We start from the raw sequence: 16101 nt of genomic DNA on the forward strand, positions 1-16101 counted from the left end.
CCCAGCACACCCTTGTGTAGAATAACTTGCCCTTGGGTTTTCCATTCCTCTTGCAAATCAGACTGTGTAGTTTTGTGGTTCCTGTCCTTTCCTGGAAAATAACGGAAGTGGAGGCAGAGAAGGAGCCAAGCAAGCAAAAATGTTGGAGAGAGGATGTGAACCTCACCTGTGAACAGCAAAGCATCTGGAAAAGTCGAGAGGGTTTTGCCCTGTGAACCGACATGGAGTCACAGCCAGGTCTCCTGCTCCCTCTCTCTTTCTCTCTCACCTTCGATCTCTCTCTCTTTCTTCTCTTAAGAAGGAGGCCGAGGCAGGAAGAAGATTCACTTATTGTCTCTGTCTGGTAAGAGACGCAACAACACTTTCACCTCATCTGCAGACCTCAAGCCTTCTCCTGTATATCCTCCTAACACCAGCAGATGTTTCACACATTTATCTGAAGAAAAGGCACTTTGTCAACGAGTGCTTCTATGCTTACTTTTGCCCTTTGGGAGCTATCCTTACACAAATCGTATCACTGCACCATTCAAACTATTCGGATAGATATTATTTGTATATGCAGAATCCAACCACTTCTCACTCTCTCCACAGCTACTACCCTAGTTCATCAACTCTTTTCAAATACCATTGCCTAACCACCTAGTAGGAACCTTCTTCACAGAGCTGCCAGAAGAATCCCATCAAAATCTAAGTCTGATCAGTCCTCTACTCTAATTCTCTAAGGGCTTTCTTCTCACTAAGAGTGAAGTTCAAAATCCTTATCATGACCCACAAAGTCATAGACATCTCAGTCCCCACTCTCTCTCTCTCCCTCTTCCCCCCGAGATCATCTTCTTTCCTTCTATCGCTCTCCTCCTGACTCTAGCCATACTCATCTCTAGCTGCTTCTTGAGTATTACAGATGCTGTTTCCTCTTTTCTCAGATGCCAATAGAGGAATTATTATGAATGTGATTCATTATAATGAATCACATTATTCATTCAGATCTCAGCTCAAATATTACCTCCTCAGAGACACCTCACATAATAAACTTCTTTAAAACCATCCTATCAATTTCTAACATGTGCCATCTTCACTACTTTATTATCAGGCAATCCTTACTAAAATGTGAAGTTCATTTAAAGTTTGTTTTGCTCTTTGCCCTGTCACCAGAGTTTTAAAAAGTGCCTGGCACATAGAGGATGTTCGGTAAATATTGTTGAATCATAAGTTTGCAAGACTAAAATATTTTGGTTTAAGCTGATTTTAAGACAAAGGAACATCGAGAACAACCCTCTCTAGTTTATATTTTATTTCCAGCTCTTATAACTCAAATGCAGCAGCATAGTAGTCACGAATCCTTTCATTTTTATTTTATCTGTTACTGTGTGGGTGTGAGGGAAGCTTCTTATTTCTCATGTATCCTTGATTAAAGATCATCTTAAAAATTCAGGAAAAAAAATCCAAACCCGTTTCTAAACAGTTTATATTTCCTATCTTCATGCTTATCTTTCTGTATCATTCAAATCTACATGCAAATCGTACATGATGGTTAATTTTATTTGTCAACTTGGTTAGGCTATGGTGCCCAGTTGTTTTCTCAAACACCAGTCTAAATATTGCTGTAAAGATGTTTTTTAGACATGATAAATCAGCAGACTTTAACTAAAGAAAATTACCTCCCCAGAGGGTGGGGGGCGGGGCTAATCTAATCAGCTGAAGGCCTTAAGAACAAAGACAAGGTTTCCTGAGTAAAAAGCAATTCTGCCTTAAGACTACAGCACAGGAACCTACTTGAGTTTTCAGCCTGTAGATTTCAAACTCAAAACTGCAACGTCAGCTTATATATGACTGCCAGCCTTCTCTGTAGATTTTGAACTTGCCAGCTCCCACAGTTGTGGAAGCCAATTCTATAAAATGGATCTTTCTAAATATATATATGTCCTCTTGGTTATGTTTCTCAGGAGAATCTTGACAAATACAGCATGTGAGTACCAAATAGCTCAGTAATATTAACCATGGGTAGACTTCCTAAAGACTATCTCAGAGCTTAAACCCTGCAGACAACAGCTTGTGTCTCCCTACAGCAATGTCACAGGAGGGAACCATGTGTAATCCATTGCATCTTGAATCAGGAATGCATGACACCAGCAGGGAACGGTAATGTTTTCTAAACTCCTTCACTGATTCAATGTAGGAAAGAAATCCTAACTATTCTAGAAACGTGGCTATCCTCATCAGTTTTCAAAATTGGAAGAGAAAAGATTGAGCTAATTTAGTATCCACTGCCACTGAGGTCTTAGTAAGAAACTTAGAATTTGGTAATCCTAAGGGCTGTTTTCAGAATTGATTTGGGGTCCTTACAATTTTGTAGCCACTCAGTTTCTCAGACTTCTTGCCATCATGCTCTCCAGTGCACTATGAAGTCTAAGAACAGGGTGAAAACTTTAAGTAATAATCTCACCTTTATCACTGGGCAGCCATCATAACCCTTGCATTTATAACTCCGTAGAAGAATGCTGTGAAGATTTCTTGGTAGCGATCTCTCCTTAATATATGTGGGAAGAGACCACGTATGACTCTTTTTAAACTGAAAGTACTAAGGTAGAAAAAGCAGAAGAGAACTCTTGCATTTCTCACCAAGATATGATCTCATATTTTTTTAAAAAACTCTTTCAACAGCCCATTAAAAAAAGAATAAAAAACAAAACTCCACTTTTAGCAGACTTTAGGATAAATAAGCTAATGATAAGTAAATCCAACAACAAATTTGAGAGAAATGAATTGGCGAATAGGAAGCTAAGCTTCTGCAAGAGAGAGAGAGAAGGGAACTTATCTGCCTACGGCCTGAAGCAGAAAGCCCCATTAGAAATATACTGATTCTTTCCTGCCTTTACACCCAGATTACAGATGAGGCATTGGTTAAATGTGCTTCTTTTCCTACTCCACCTGACATACAGGTTTCTGTGCCTCTGTATGCATGTGTGTATGTGTATGCATGTGTATACCATTAGTTTTCACCCTGACCGGCCTGTGTGAGTGGGTTTCAGAAGGTGAGGGTATACTAGTTTCTGAAGCCCATTTCCCCTAGGTAAATCAGAAGGCTTCTGGGACCATTTCTTTCTTCACCTCAATCTACACTCACGATTGACTTTAGAGTATTGACTGGACCCTTACTGTGAAGCCAAATGACATAGTATAAAGAGCTTGGTTTCAGTGTAGAACAACTAGGTATCTTTAGGAAAGTTTTAAACATCTCTAAGGCTAAGATTCCCCTGCTAAGAAAGAGAGAAAATGGCAGTCCTTATCTTCTTGGATTGTTATTAGGATTAAATGAATCAATGCATTCCAGGCACACTGTAAGTGATCAGTTCGTATTAACCATGTCTAGTAAGTTTCTGGTGATATATACATACATACTGAAGTGTAGCATTCACTTGCAAGGAATATAATTAAGTAATCAGAAAAAGTGAATGACTAAGTGTTTTACTGACTAGGAAGAAAATGGTGGAAAATAAATGAGAGATTGATATGTGTTTGAATGGTCAGAAATGTGATCATAGTAGAGGCTTTTATTTGAAAGTGGTAGGCTTTGGAGAGTTAGATAAGAAATGTGAGAAACTGTTAGGTGAGGGGAATCACATATTCAAAGACAAAATGGAAATGACCATGAGTCATTGAGTGAGAGTGTGTGCCAGCATCTACTCACTCTTAACAGAAGTGAATACACCTTGGAAATGCGGATAAGCCAACATGGTGTTTAAGTAGAGGCCAATTATCACCCATTCCCTTTCTAACAAAAATTACAATTTTTTCCTTAGTAATATTTAAAATTAAAAAAATATACTTATTCATTGATGTTTTGATAATTTTTTCAAAGTATTCAAAATGGTAATTTGAAGTATTCAAACTGAAATTAACCTGTTCTTTTCTTATCCATTTATTAATTTATTGTTTTCAGTTAGAAGAGGGAAAACAAAAACAAAAAAACAGCCTGCATGCCACATCCACTTTAAAGAGAAAAAATCCAATAATACTGTGTGAAGTCATCATGAGATATATTAAAGGCTAGAGATTACTTTGACCAAGTGTTGACAGTCTAAAGTCTTGGATTTAAAATTACTTTGGTAGCTTTGCCAAATGCACCTTAGGCTTTAATTAATGTGAAATGTTGAAAAAATGTTTGAGAGCAAAATATGTCTTAATTTCCCAGCCTTACTTTAGCATTTACCAAGCCTGGAAATACTGAAGTTTCTGGGATTTATTTATTCATAAGTAAATAATAGACAAAATATTTCTGGCTCATCAAGCTGAAGTCACATTTCCTCATAAAAAAGGTGGGCTGGGGGCTTCCCTGGTGGCGCAGTGGTTGAGAATCTGCCTGCCAATGCAGGGGACACGGGTTCGAGCCCTGGTCTGGGAAGATCCCACATGCTGTGGAGCAACTGGGCCCGTGAGCCACAATTACTGAGCCTGCGCGTCCGGAGCCTGTGCTCCGCAACAAGAGAGGCTGCGATAGTGAGAGGCCCGTGCACCGCGATGAAGAGTGGCCCCCGCTTGCCACAACTAGAGAAAGCCCTCGCGCAGAAACGAAGACACAACACAGCCATAAATAAATAAATAAATACATTTAAAAAAAAAAAAAAAAGGTGGGCTGGGCAGCAGGTGTCAAAGGAAAATTTCATCAGACTCTAACATGACCTCCAGTCTTTCTCTCATCCTTTCTACACCCACACAATATATTGGAAAAATTAATCTTGTACTAGATTGCAAGACCAAACAATGACCTTAGCTGAGTTTCATAATGTCTCAAAACACAAGCAGTGCCATCATCATGTAAAGAATGTGTTGGGTCAAAGTACCATTTTGCTCTCTCAGTGACAGAGAAGAAGGAATTGCCATTTTGTTAGGTGTGTTCCCTATATAAACACATTCTATACCAAAATATGCTTTCTTTGATTATTTTCCCAAAGTGTTAGGTGTTTCATTGTGATTAATCAGAAAGATAATATTCACCCTGGGACAAGGTTTGGTAAAGTAATACAGGAATCTACTCTCTCTAATTAGCTGCTCAAGTGCTGAAAACAATTTTAATAGTGTTATCAAAATGTATCTGACATTAATTACTACTTTGCTAGGATGGGGTCAAATGTTCAGATTCTGTTACCAATTTTTGAGGCAACAGATAATAGAGATAATGCTTTAGTAGTTAGCTGATCAAAAGGTTGTATTAGCAAAATCGAAACTAGGTAAGCTAAGTGCAAGTGAAACATGCAAAAACATTCTGTAACACAATATTGTGAATATTTTTAATCTTGGGTGAAGAGATGCTAAGGCAGATTTGAATTAATTTGATTGCTAAAGCCTTTCGACACTGATATAAATCTGACACTAAATAAGTTACACAAACTGAGTTTGCAGATTTTTGTGTCCGTGTCAGAGCAGAATCCCTGTTGTGTCAATGCAGAATTAATCCGAATACGCCAAGTGCAACCACAGCTAAACCTCAAAAGGTGGCCTCACTCCCCTCCCCAGCAATATTAATGCAAAGAATTCTAAAATAACTCAGAGCTTCAGTATTCGGAAAGTCCCTTCATTTAGATTAGACCTGAAATCATTTTTACACTGGGGCAAACCTGACTTTTCCCATACCATTCTCCTCCCATTTGGACAGTGTTGAAGATATTGCAGACACAACTTTTTATATGCTTTATATACTCCGAGTCACTGGATTGGAGACCACAAACACTGGAGTATGGGGAGGGGATTATTCTTTTCTCCTTCAGATTTTCTGGAAAGAAGAATCTGAGGAAGTCATCTTATTAACCAACCTTGAAACTAAGAAAGTATCCTGAAAGTCAGAGCACTACCTTGAAGGAAAGTTTCTCACTAAGCACAGCAGCAACCAGTTAGGAAGGGGAAATAGCCATTTGTAGGATGGCCTGAAATTTAACTCCAGCATCCTTGAACCATTAATACCTAAATGAGGATGGGAAACTGCTATTTTTAAGGATCAAACAATTTCTCTGTTTCTTTAGGTGAAGGATTAGATTCCTTAGGCTAGGTTTATTCTCAGTTTGGTTATTTTCGCTTATGCAAAATGGTTTTGTTTTGTTTGTTTGCTTTTTCTTTTGTTTTGTTGTGTTTCATTTTTTACTAACCTGTACTAACAGAAAGACTCTCTGTATTAGTTAGAGCTGCCAGATAAAGTATAGGATGCCTGGTTAAATTTGAATTGCAGGGCAAGAAGAAATTATTTTTATATAAGTTTAAGCACTTTTATTTGCTAAATCTCACAACTCTAACTATAGTGAGCTAAACTTAAGAAATAAAAATGTAAAATATCTTCATGAAGAGTCATGCTGTACCTCTGCTAATTATTGTTCTGTTGATTGAAAAATGGGCCGATAATTGGGAGCAAGAGAGAAATGGGTTGGTTTGGTTTTCCTTCCTCTTGCTCTGTTTCAGAGAAGACTAAGAAGGCATAGATAGATTTAGGGTAGTAAAGACAAGATCATAGGCACTTCCACTAACGGAAGATAAGGTGGTCACCACAACATCTTGGCTGAAGGCCAGGACATAAGACGACAGTCAGTTGGAATTACTTTGGGGATTACATGGCCTTTAGACATAGAAACTGGGACAATTGTCAACCAGGTTGGATTTATGAAACATGTAAACATTCCAAATCACCCAGAAATCCCTGGGGAGGAGAATCTGATAAAAGACTGAAAATCTTGTGGTTAAGAAAGATAGCATTTAGACTATTATCTAGAGGGTCATTTTAAAAAGTGGTGGCATCCCTGATAGTTAAAACACTAGTGTATGGATTTAGTTCAACACCCCAAAATTGATATCACTACCCCACCCCAATTTGTATGTGAGAGAAGTACTCACAAGTATGTTGCATTGACCCAGAGTCTGGGTTACATATAGACATAGACTGAAACACATTTAAGATTTTCAAAAGCTGAAACATATTTAATTGTTCCACTGTTTTTCTAGGTAGGGCTCAAAAAGGCTCTTACTTTAAACACCATTAGTCTGATTTGGCTGCCGATGAATAACATGTCAAAAGTGGAGCACATTGTCCCAAAATCCTAATACTACAAAGACCAGTAGGAAAATTCCTTCTGACTTAAAGCAATATTTATAGATGCATTTACATGCCTCATTATAAATACACATACCTCAAAAACAAATGAAAATGACCGAAATTAATTCCCCAAACCCTTAGAAACAGTTCTTCAGATATAGTAAATGAATTTTTAGTTCTTCTTCCTATATTAAAACTCAATTAATTTATTAATAAGTGATTTCAAAATATAGCAATAAGACATCACAACACTATGAGCTACCTTTTAATGTTTTCAGGTGCTTTCCAATAGTTCGCTTTTGAAAGATGTTTGTGTGGATGTGTCTTTTGCACCAATTTATATTTATGCAATGTTACCAAAAAAAAAAAAAATGTGTTTACTCAGAAAACAAGTGTTCACTCAGAAAATTTTTGTGAAATATTTAATTAAACATATAAGAGCACTGTTACTATCTTTTAACTTCCTGGAGTTTTCTTTTTCCTTCTGCTGTGTTTAAAATAGTTAATGAATGAATAAATAAATGAATGAATTGATTATAGATAGATAAATGATAAATAGATAGATGTATATATGGATAGATAGATAGATAGATAAATTTTAAAGTCCCATTTTAAAAACAGTGAAAGTAAGTTAAGGAGTGTTCTGTAGCATGAATAATTCCTTTAAAGAATTGCTTTTCCAGATGATTGTCAGTAAGTTTAAAAAAGAAAGAAATTAGATTAAAAATGAGTATGTGAACATTAACTACACCAGCATTCTTTGTGGAAAAGCCCTGAACCTCCTATAAAGGCTATTCTACTCCATTTTCTTAAACTTATAGAGAACAAATTGTTTGCTTTGGTTACTTCTTCCAATATTTTCCATAGGAGTTTGATGCCAGAGAATACTTTTAGTTCAGAGAAAATGGTAGAAACCATTCCATATCTTTATGTGCCTACAGAAGTTCAAGAGGTAAAGAGGAAAAGGTGGTAAGCAGCATGAGACATTTAATGAAATTGTTCCACACACGAAATTTCCAACCCAGATTCCCTAATGTTGGGTCATCTGCATGGCCAAAATCTTGTGGTCTTCAGGTCATGTAGCCTTTTCCAGATGGTCTTTTTCATGCTGACAGCAAGGAGAATAAATCCATAAAGTGCAGCAACCACAAAGCGGAAAGTTCAATGGTAAAGCTATTGCTTAGCTTAGGGTTTAATAATATTATTTAAAGACATTTTACCTCAATATTGACAAGACAATTCTACTTTAATAAGGTTAGACAACAAGAGTTAATGCCTTGTGATAGACGATCATAAGGTTCAGGCTCTGTCTCCAAGAAGAAAGTAAATTGGTTGAAAAACTCAAAGCTTTGGTCAACCAACCAAACTTTGTTTTATCACAAAGTCAGAAATATTGTTTAAGTGACTTCTAAACTAAATCTAAGGAAAGAAGATATCAATCAATAACAGACACCAATAATTCCAAATAAAACACTTCATTAAATCAGCTACCCTGAGCAAATTACTAGAATGAGTGCCAGGAAAAATAAAGTAGAATGTAACATACAGTCCTTTTCCTCAAGTAAGCCCAACATAATAATAGGAAGTAAACTGTTTGGGAAAAGCCTAAAGATTTTTTGACTAGATTCTAATGTAGTCATTCTAGAATATTTTGGAACATGCCCTACACGGTCAAAATAAGAAACATAAGAAACACAGTTTATACCATAAACCAGTACACACAGAACACACTCATACATAAACACATAAAACACATAACACTTACACTTATCACATATAAAGAACTTGACATTTTCATTCTTTTTTTAAAAATTTAATTGATGAGTCATGATCCACAATTTCAAGAACATTGGTCTAAGAGGCAGCTCTATGATCTCCTTAAGAGCAGAAACACTGTCTTAAATCTCTGTATTTCAAGGAATTAGTCCAGAGTCTAGGGGTGAATATGGGGTAGTAAACTTTTAGTGAATAAAGATAAGTGAATGATTAAATAAATAAATAAATGTTGTATATATGCATCATATTAAAAATAAAAGACCAGAACTTTTGGAAATGTTTATTATACTTCCACCTATATTGCATCCCTAGTAAGATAGGTAGATTTGATAGATGGGTAGATGAATGGGTAGATAGATAGATAGACAGAGCAAATTAGAGCAAGTTTTCCCAATTAGTCAAACAGGTTTTACAATCCATTTCACCTCCCTCTATACTAAGGGTTCTCAACTAATAAAGTAATATTGTATTATTGTATCACAGTTAAGAACATGGATTTGGGAGCTAGATTAGCTGGATTCAAATCCTAGATCTGTCAATCTCTTTGTGACTCTTACCTTGTATGAGTTATTCAACCATTAAGTGTCTCAGTTACTTGTAAAACACAGATGGTACTAGACCCTGCTTCATAAGCGTGTGAAGATTAAATTATTACAAATATGTAATGCATTTAGAATTCTGATTTATATGTAAGGACTATTAAATAAGTGAATTACCTTGGCCAATCCAGGGAGACAGTCATCTTTTTCTTCCAGTTAATCCTCCAACATAAAACCTAAGACATAGAGATCAAAATTCATCAACAGTGAAAACATGTGACTTGGGCAGGTTGTGGTAAATTTCCCATGATGAAGAATATTCAAAGGCACTCTGAATATTCACAAAGAATATGGATGTTGCACATGGGCTTTGCAGAAGACATTGTATCTTTCCCCATTGCACAGCAACAGTGTTCATTGAGCAGGATTAACTCAAGCCCCAACTCAAAGGTAGGACCTGAGGAATACAAGTGAATAAGTATATCTACCATGTGCTACCCATTGTACCACTGGTTGACTCAATCATGGGCATTTAATCCCATCCTGAGTCTATCAGGATATGTCATTACTTTGTCCACAAGAGGTGGACGTGTTATCTCCGGTGGTACCATCTGAAGAAAGGAGAAAGCATTTATTTTATACTTGAGTGGCAAGAATGTCTCATACTTTAGAGAGTTGTAAGCTTAGGATTGGCTGCAGCCATTTAGTTACCTTGAATGAAGTAAGCCTGAGGATGAAACCAAAACAACGAGGGTAGGTTTTAGAGAATCCTTGACAAATGGAGCTGATCACCCACTTGAGACCTGCTTACCTCTGGACATCTAAGTTATGTGAATCTTTAAGTTGTCTGCATTGCATAAGTCAGTTTGAGTCCAATCATCTGCTGAATTAATTTTAAGTATCTGACAAGGGGCTCACCTAGATGACTTACCACATTTTGTCTAAACTTCCAAACAACTTGGGAACCCTTTTCTCTGCCTTCAAAAGTAGAGAAAAAAGGTTTTAACATGTTAGTTTTATTCAAATATTTATCATTTAAAAAAAAATACCAAGAATTTCAAAAATAAATCGAGTGCTTACAATGCGTTGATATCAGTGTTAAGAACTTTACAAATATTATTTTATTTAATTTCATAGCAACCCCATGAGGTTGGAATTAAAATTATCCCCTATTTCAGATGAAGAAATTTAGACTACTAGAAATTAATACCTTTGTATTTGTCATATAATTAGTAAGATAGGAAGTGGAATTCAAACATGATTTTATCTAGCTTTTAAAAATTTCTCAACCATTATGCTCTGCTGCTTTAAATTAATTATGTTATCAGGTGCTGTGTTAGATGGGTGCTGGAATCACAATTCAGTATAGTCCAACAACATTTTTTTTCAGAGTATATTATTTACCAGGTAATATATACAATTAGAGAGTTTAGTCAGATGGACTTGTTAGGGCATAATCAGGATATATTTATTTCCGCATTAGTGCCTTCAAATGCAGTCTGAAATATTTCCATTCTCTGTCACTGGATTACAGTAGGGAAGATTATGGTAAATTTCAGGTCTAAGAACAGTATAACTTCAGGTGTTAAAAAGTCTAGACTATCTAAATCCATAGAACATACAACACTAAGAAAAAATTCTAAAATACATTCGAACTTGGGCGGATTATGATATGTCGAGATTCATTCATCATCTTTAATAAATGTACCACTCTCGTAGGGGAAGTTGATAATGGAGGAGGCTATGCATGTGTCAGGGCAGTGGGTATATGGGAAATCTCTGTACATCTCTCTCAATTTTGCTGCAAACCTAAATTTCCCTAAAAATAAAGTTCTTAAATAAAAAAAAAAAAAAAATTTTGGCCATGCTATGTGCCTTGTGGGGTCTTAGTTCCCCAACCAGTGATTGAACCCAGGCCACAGCAGTGAAAGCATCAAGTCGTAACCACTCGACTGCCAAGGAATTCCCAAAAATTTTTTTAAAAATTTTGAAAGTCTAGACCAAGGATTTCTTTTTTCAGCCATGTTGAAGTAATCATCTATAACTCTATCTCCCAACTTTAAACAACTAGAAGTGTTTTTCAGACATTGAATAAAACACAAAGAGTGTTTTTCAGACATTGAATAAAGCATCATTGAATATGATGCTTCATAAAAGGGAAAAAATGAGGTGAACCTATAATAGTCCTAGTGTTTTGACTGGAAGCAATTATTAGCAGAAAGGAGGAATCCAAACAGAATCCTGTAGTCCTGCTGAGTTCAGGAGACCAAGGTTAGAGTTTGAGGTTGCTAAAGCAGGTGAAAATCATGTGGCAGATTTCCATAAAAAGAGGAAGCGACACAGGAAATGAGCTCAAGAAATTTGTAAAGAGATCCCATTTAGTATTTGATAAGTCTTACATCACAGATCTTATTTAGGTCAGGGTTAAACTAGAGAAGTAGAATCAGTAGAGACTATATATATATATATAATATATATATATATATACACACACACACACTATATATATATATATATATATGTGTGTATATATATATATATATGTGTATATATATATATATATATATATATATATATATATATATATATATAAAATTATTACAAGAAATTGGCTTATGAAATGTAGGGGCTGATAAAGTTAGCTCTGAAACAAGGCAACCGGTTAGGAAAAGAAGATCATGGGTAGGCTGGAACTCTATGAGCTTGAGTTGAAGCTTGAATCCACAGTCAGGCAGTTAGAAAGGGAGACCCAAAGGAAAGGAAAAGCAGTATCAGGCCTTGCTGCTGCTTGGAGTGTCTCTTTTCAAGGAGCACCTATGCTCTCTTTTAAGGGCTTCTATCTGATTAAATCAAGCCCACCCAGAATAACTTTTTTGATTAATTCAAAGTTAAATGATTATGATTTTAAGTCCATTTGAAAATTTCCTTCACAGCAAAACCCAGATGAATATTTAATTGATAAACTGGGAGATGTGTGTACACACTACAAAATGGCTGCTGTCTCCCTTGTAGCCCATTCAAACTTGAAACACACTAGAGAGGAGTCTTGTTTAGTCTAGAAGACTTGGCACATCACAAAGTGATCACAGATGTGAAAAGTAAAACTTCAAAAGGCAAGCAAAGAAGGAGCAGAAAGTCACAAGATGAGAAATTCCCTGAATTCAAAAAGAAGGGAAAATATTTGAGGTCCTCAAAGCCAGAGCAGAAAAACTAAAAGGGTCTATCTCTGGATAAAAAGCTATACTAGCTAGGCCCTAGCAAAGTTTCCAAACACGATTAAAGAGATTAAATTCATCTGTTAGTAACACAGCTGTGTGGCAAAACAAACCTCAATGGTCTTTAAAGAAAGAAAACAAAATCCAGACCCTCAACAACATAATGTCAAAATGTCTAACAAGTATCCAAAAATTAGTAGACATTCAAAGGGAAAGGAAAATGTTACCCATGACCAGCAAAAATATCAATCAGGTTTTTTTAAAGTTAGTTTCTTTTTGTTTGGAATAACTATAGTCAACTTTTACTAATGTAGAATTTGACTGATTAATGTTAAAAATCAAAGTGTAGAATAAAGCTGATAGCCATATTCAACATTGCAGTTTGCTTTTAGTTACAATTATTTTTTTTAGAATTTCTTTCCCTAAAACAACCACAGCAGAGGTATTCATTTCATTTACCTACTTCACCTCTAGATACCACCACAGAAATTGGTGGTAACTGACTGTGGTATCGTAGAAATGAGAGAGATGGTGGAATTAGCCAACAAGAATGTTAAAACAGCTACTGTAACTGTATTCAAGAATTCAAAGGAAAATATGAACATAGTAAAGATAGAAGTGGAAAATATAAAAATGAATCAGACAGAACTTCTAGCCATGAGAAGTAAACAATCTGAGTTGAAAATTTCACTGAATGAGATTACCTGCAGATTAGATACTGCAGAAGGTTTCATTGATATTAAAGACATAGCAATAGAATTGATTAATAATGAAGCACAGGAAGGCAAATAAATGAAGAAAATTAACAAACCCTAAAAGGCCAATGGAAAAATATCAAGTAGTCTAAAATACATGTATTTGGGTTTCCACAAAAAAAGAAGAGACAAAGAAGAAAAGGGCAAAACCAAACACAATTGTGGCAATAACAAACAATAGCAAAACACCCCAATACAGCTGAAAAAAAAAAAACATTTTTAAAATTTTCAAAACACACACACACACACACACACACACACACACACACACAAGTCAAAGCTCAAAGAACCCAAAGCAGGATACGTACAGATACAGATACACACACTCCAAAGAACATCAAAATCAAGTTACACAAAATATATAATGAAGAAAAAATTCATAACGACAATGAGGAGAAATGAATAACTACATATAGAAAAAGATAAGAATAATAAAAATAACTTCTCATCAGAAATAATGCAAACTAGAATAAATATTAGGACATATTTAAAGTGATGAAACACAAACACTATGAAACTGGGATTATTTACCAAGTGAAAATGTTCACAATCAAAGACAAATTAGATAATTTTTCAGACAAACAGGAGCTGAGAGAATGAATCACCAGCAGATTGACAGTATGAAAAATAAAGAAGGTCTTTGGGTGAATGATAAGTGTCACAAGGTGGAAATTTGTACACAAAATGGGATGAACATATATTATATGTTAATATAAATGTTTCAGACATTATATGAAATTTCTAAAAATCTTGTATTTGTATGGAAATATGTATGGAAATATGTAAATATAAATGTTTCAGACATTACATGAAATTTCTAAAAATCTTATATGTTCTGGTATAATGTTATAAGTAATAATCCTAGTTATTACTTTAAAATGTATATCTCAGAAATAACTAATTTTCTTGTCAACTGCATTATTATGAACTTTCATCAAATCTTTAACAGTGGTCATTTTTAAGTCTTTTGTCATTTACAGACAGTTCTGGGTGTACTCTGATGCTTTTGCAAATATGTTCCTATAAGAGGCTTTCATCTTCAAGAAATTCATGGAAAAAACTCTGACAAGTACAGGTTTCTGGTAACTGACTGTACTGCTGAACTGAATGAATAAGCATTTTCAGAACTCTAATGAAAAACTGATGAACTCATAAAAGTGCTAACAAAAGATCAAGATGGAAAAAAAAAAATCAGTTACATGGGACTGAGTGAACTGATGAGGATGAGTATAATTTTTGTGACTTTCTGTCTGAATTAAAAAAAAAAAAAAATCCCACAAGGACTCAGAGGCAAAGAATATACAAATCAATTTTCACTGCAAAGGAGCTGTTACAGTGGAGGATTGCTGGACTGAATGTCAATATTATGACATAGTATGAGTGTGTTTCATGTTTGGTAATTGCAATCATTGTTGCTTTTGTTGTGGTCATCCATGTACAATGCTTGGTGTCAGTCTATTTATCTCTTGTAAAAATAAAATACAGTGTGTGTGTGTGAAAAAAAAATGGGATGAAGAACAGTAGAATGGTAAGTATGTGGTAGAATTGAAAAGTTTTTTTCTCATTTTAAAATTTTTCTCAAAAATAATTTGTTGTTTAAAGCAAAAATAATAACAATAATATACTTTAGAGGTTATCACATATGCATAGAAGTATAATTATGACAATGATAGGAGAAAGAATGAGAGGGGATATTGGAAATATTCTGCTTGAGATGTATTGTTATATGAATTATGACACAATAGACTGCATAATTTAAATTATAATATTATAAACCTGAGACCAACAATGAGAAAATAGAGGTATAGCTAAGTAGTAAATAGTGGAAATAACACTGAATTGCAAAATATATTTAACTAATCCAAAAGACAGGAAAATGGAAAAAGGAATTTAAAAAATGGATGGGACAAATGGAAAAGAACTAGCAACATGATAAATGTAAATACAAATGTATCAATAATTCTATTACATATAAATGTCCTGCATTCTCAGTTAAAATACAAAGACTGTTATAATAACTAAAAATGCAAAACCTGACTATATGCTGCTTATGAGAAATCCATTTTAAATGTAAGGACACAGAGAGATTGAAATGAAAGGATAGAAAAAATAACGCATGCAAACTCTAAGCATATGAGAACTGTAATTCTTACAACAATATTAGACTAAATTTCAGAAGAAGGTACAGGAATACCTTGGAGATATTGTGGATTTGGTTCCAGACCACTGCAATAAAGCAAATATCGAGATAAAGAAAGTCACATGAATTTTTTGGTTTCCCAGTGCATGTAAAAGTTATGTTTACACTATACTGTAGTCTATTAAGTGTACAATAACATTATATCTAAAAAACAATGTGCGTACCTTAGTTTAAAATTTCTTTATTGCTAAAAATTGGTAACAATCATTTGAGCCATCAGTGAGTAATAGTAATAACATCAAAGATCACTGATCACAGATCACTATAAAAATATGATAATGAAAACATTTGAAATGTTGTGAGAATTACCAAAATGTCACACAGAGACATAAAGTGAGCTAATGTTGGAAAAATGACACCAATAGACTTGTTTGACACAGGGTTGTTGCTACAAACTCTCAATTTGTAAAAAAAAAAAAAAAAATGCAAATCTGTGAAGTACAATAAACCAAAGCACAATGAAATAAGGTATGCCTGTATATAATCAGAGATAGATATTTTATAATATGTCAATTCATAAAGAAGACATAACAATGGTAAA

The sequence above is a fragment of the Balaenoptera borealis genome (assembly GCF_965194805.1).
Source record: "Balaenoptera borealis genome assembly, chromosome: 3".
NCBI classification, from domain to species: domain Eukaryota; kingdom Metazoa; phylum Chordata; class Mammalia; order Artiodactyla; family Balaenopteridae; genus Balaenoptera; species Balaenoptera borealis.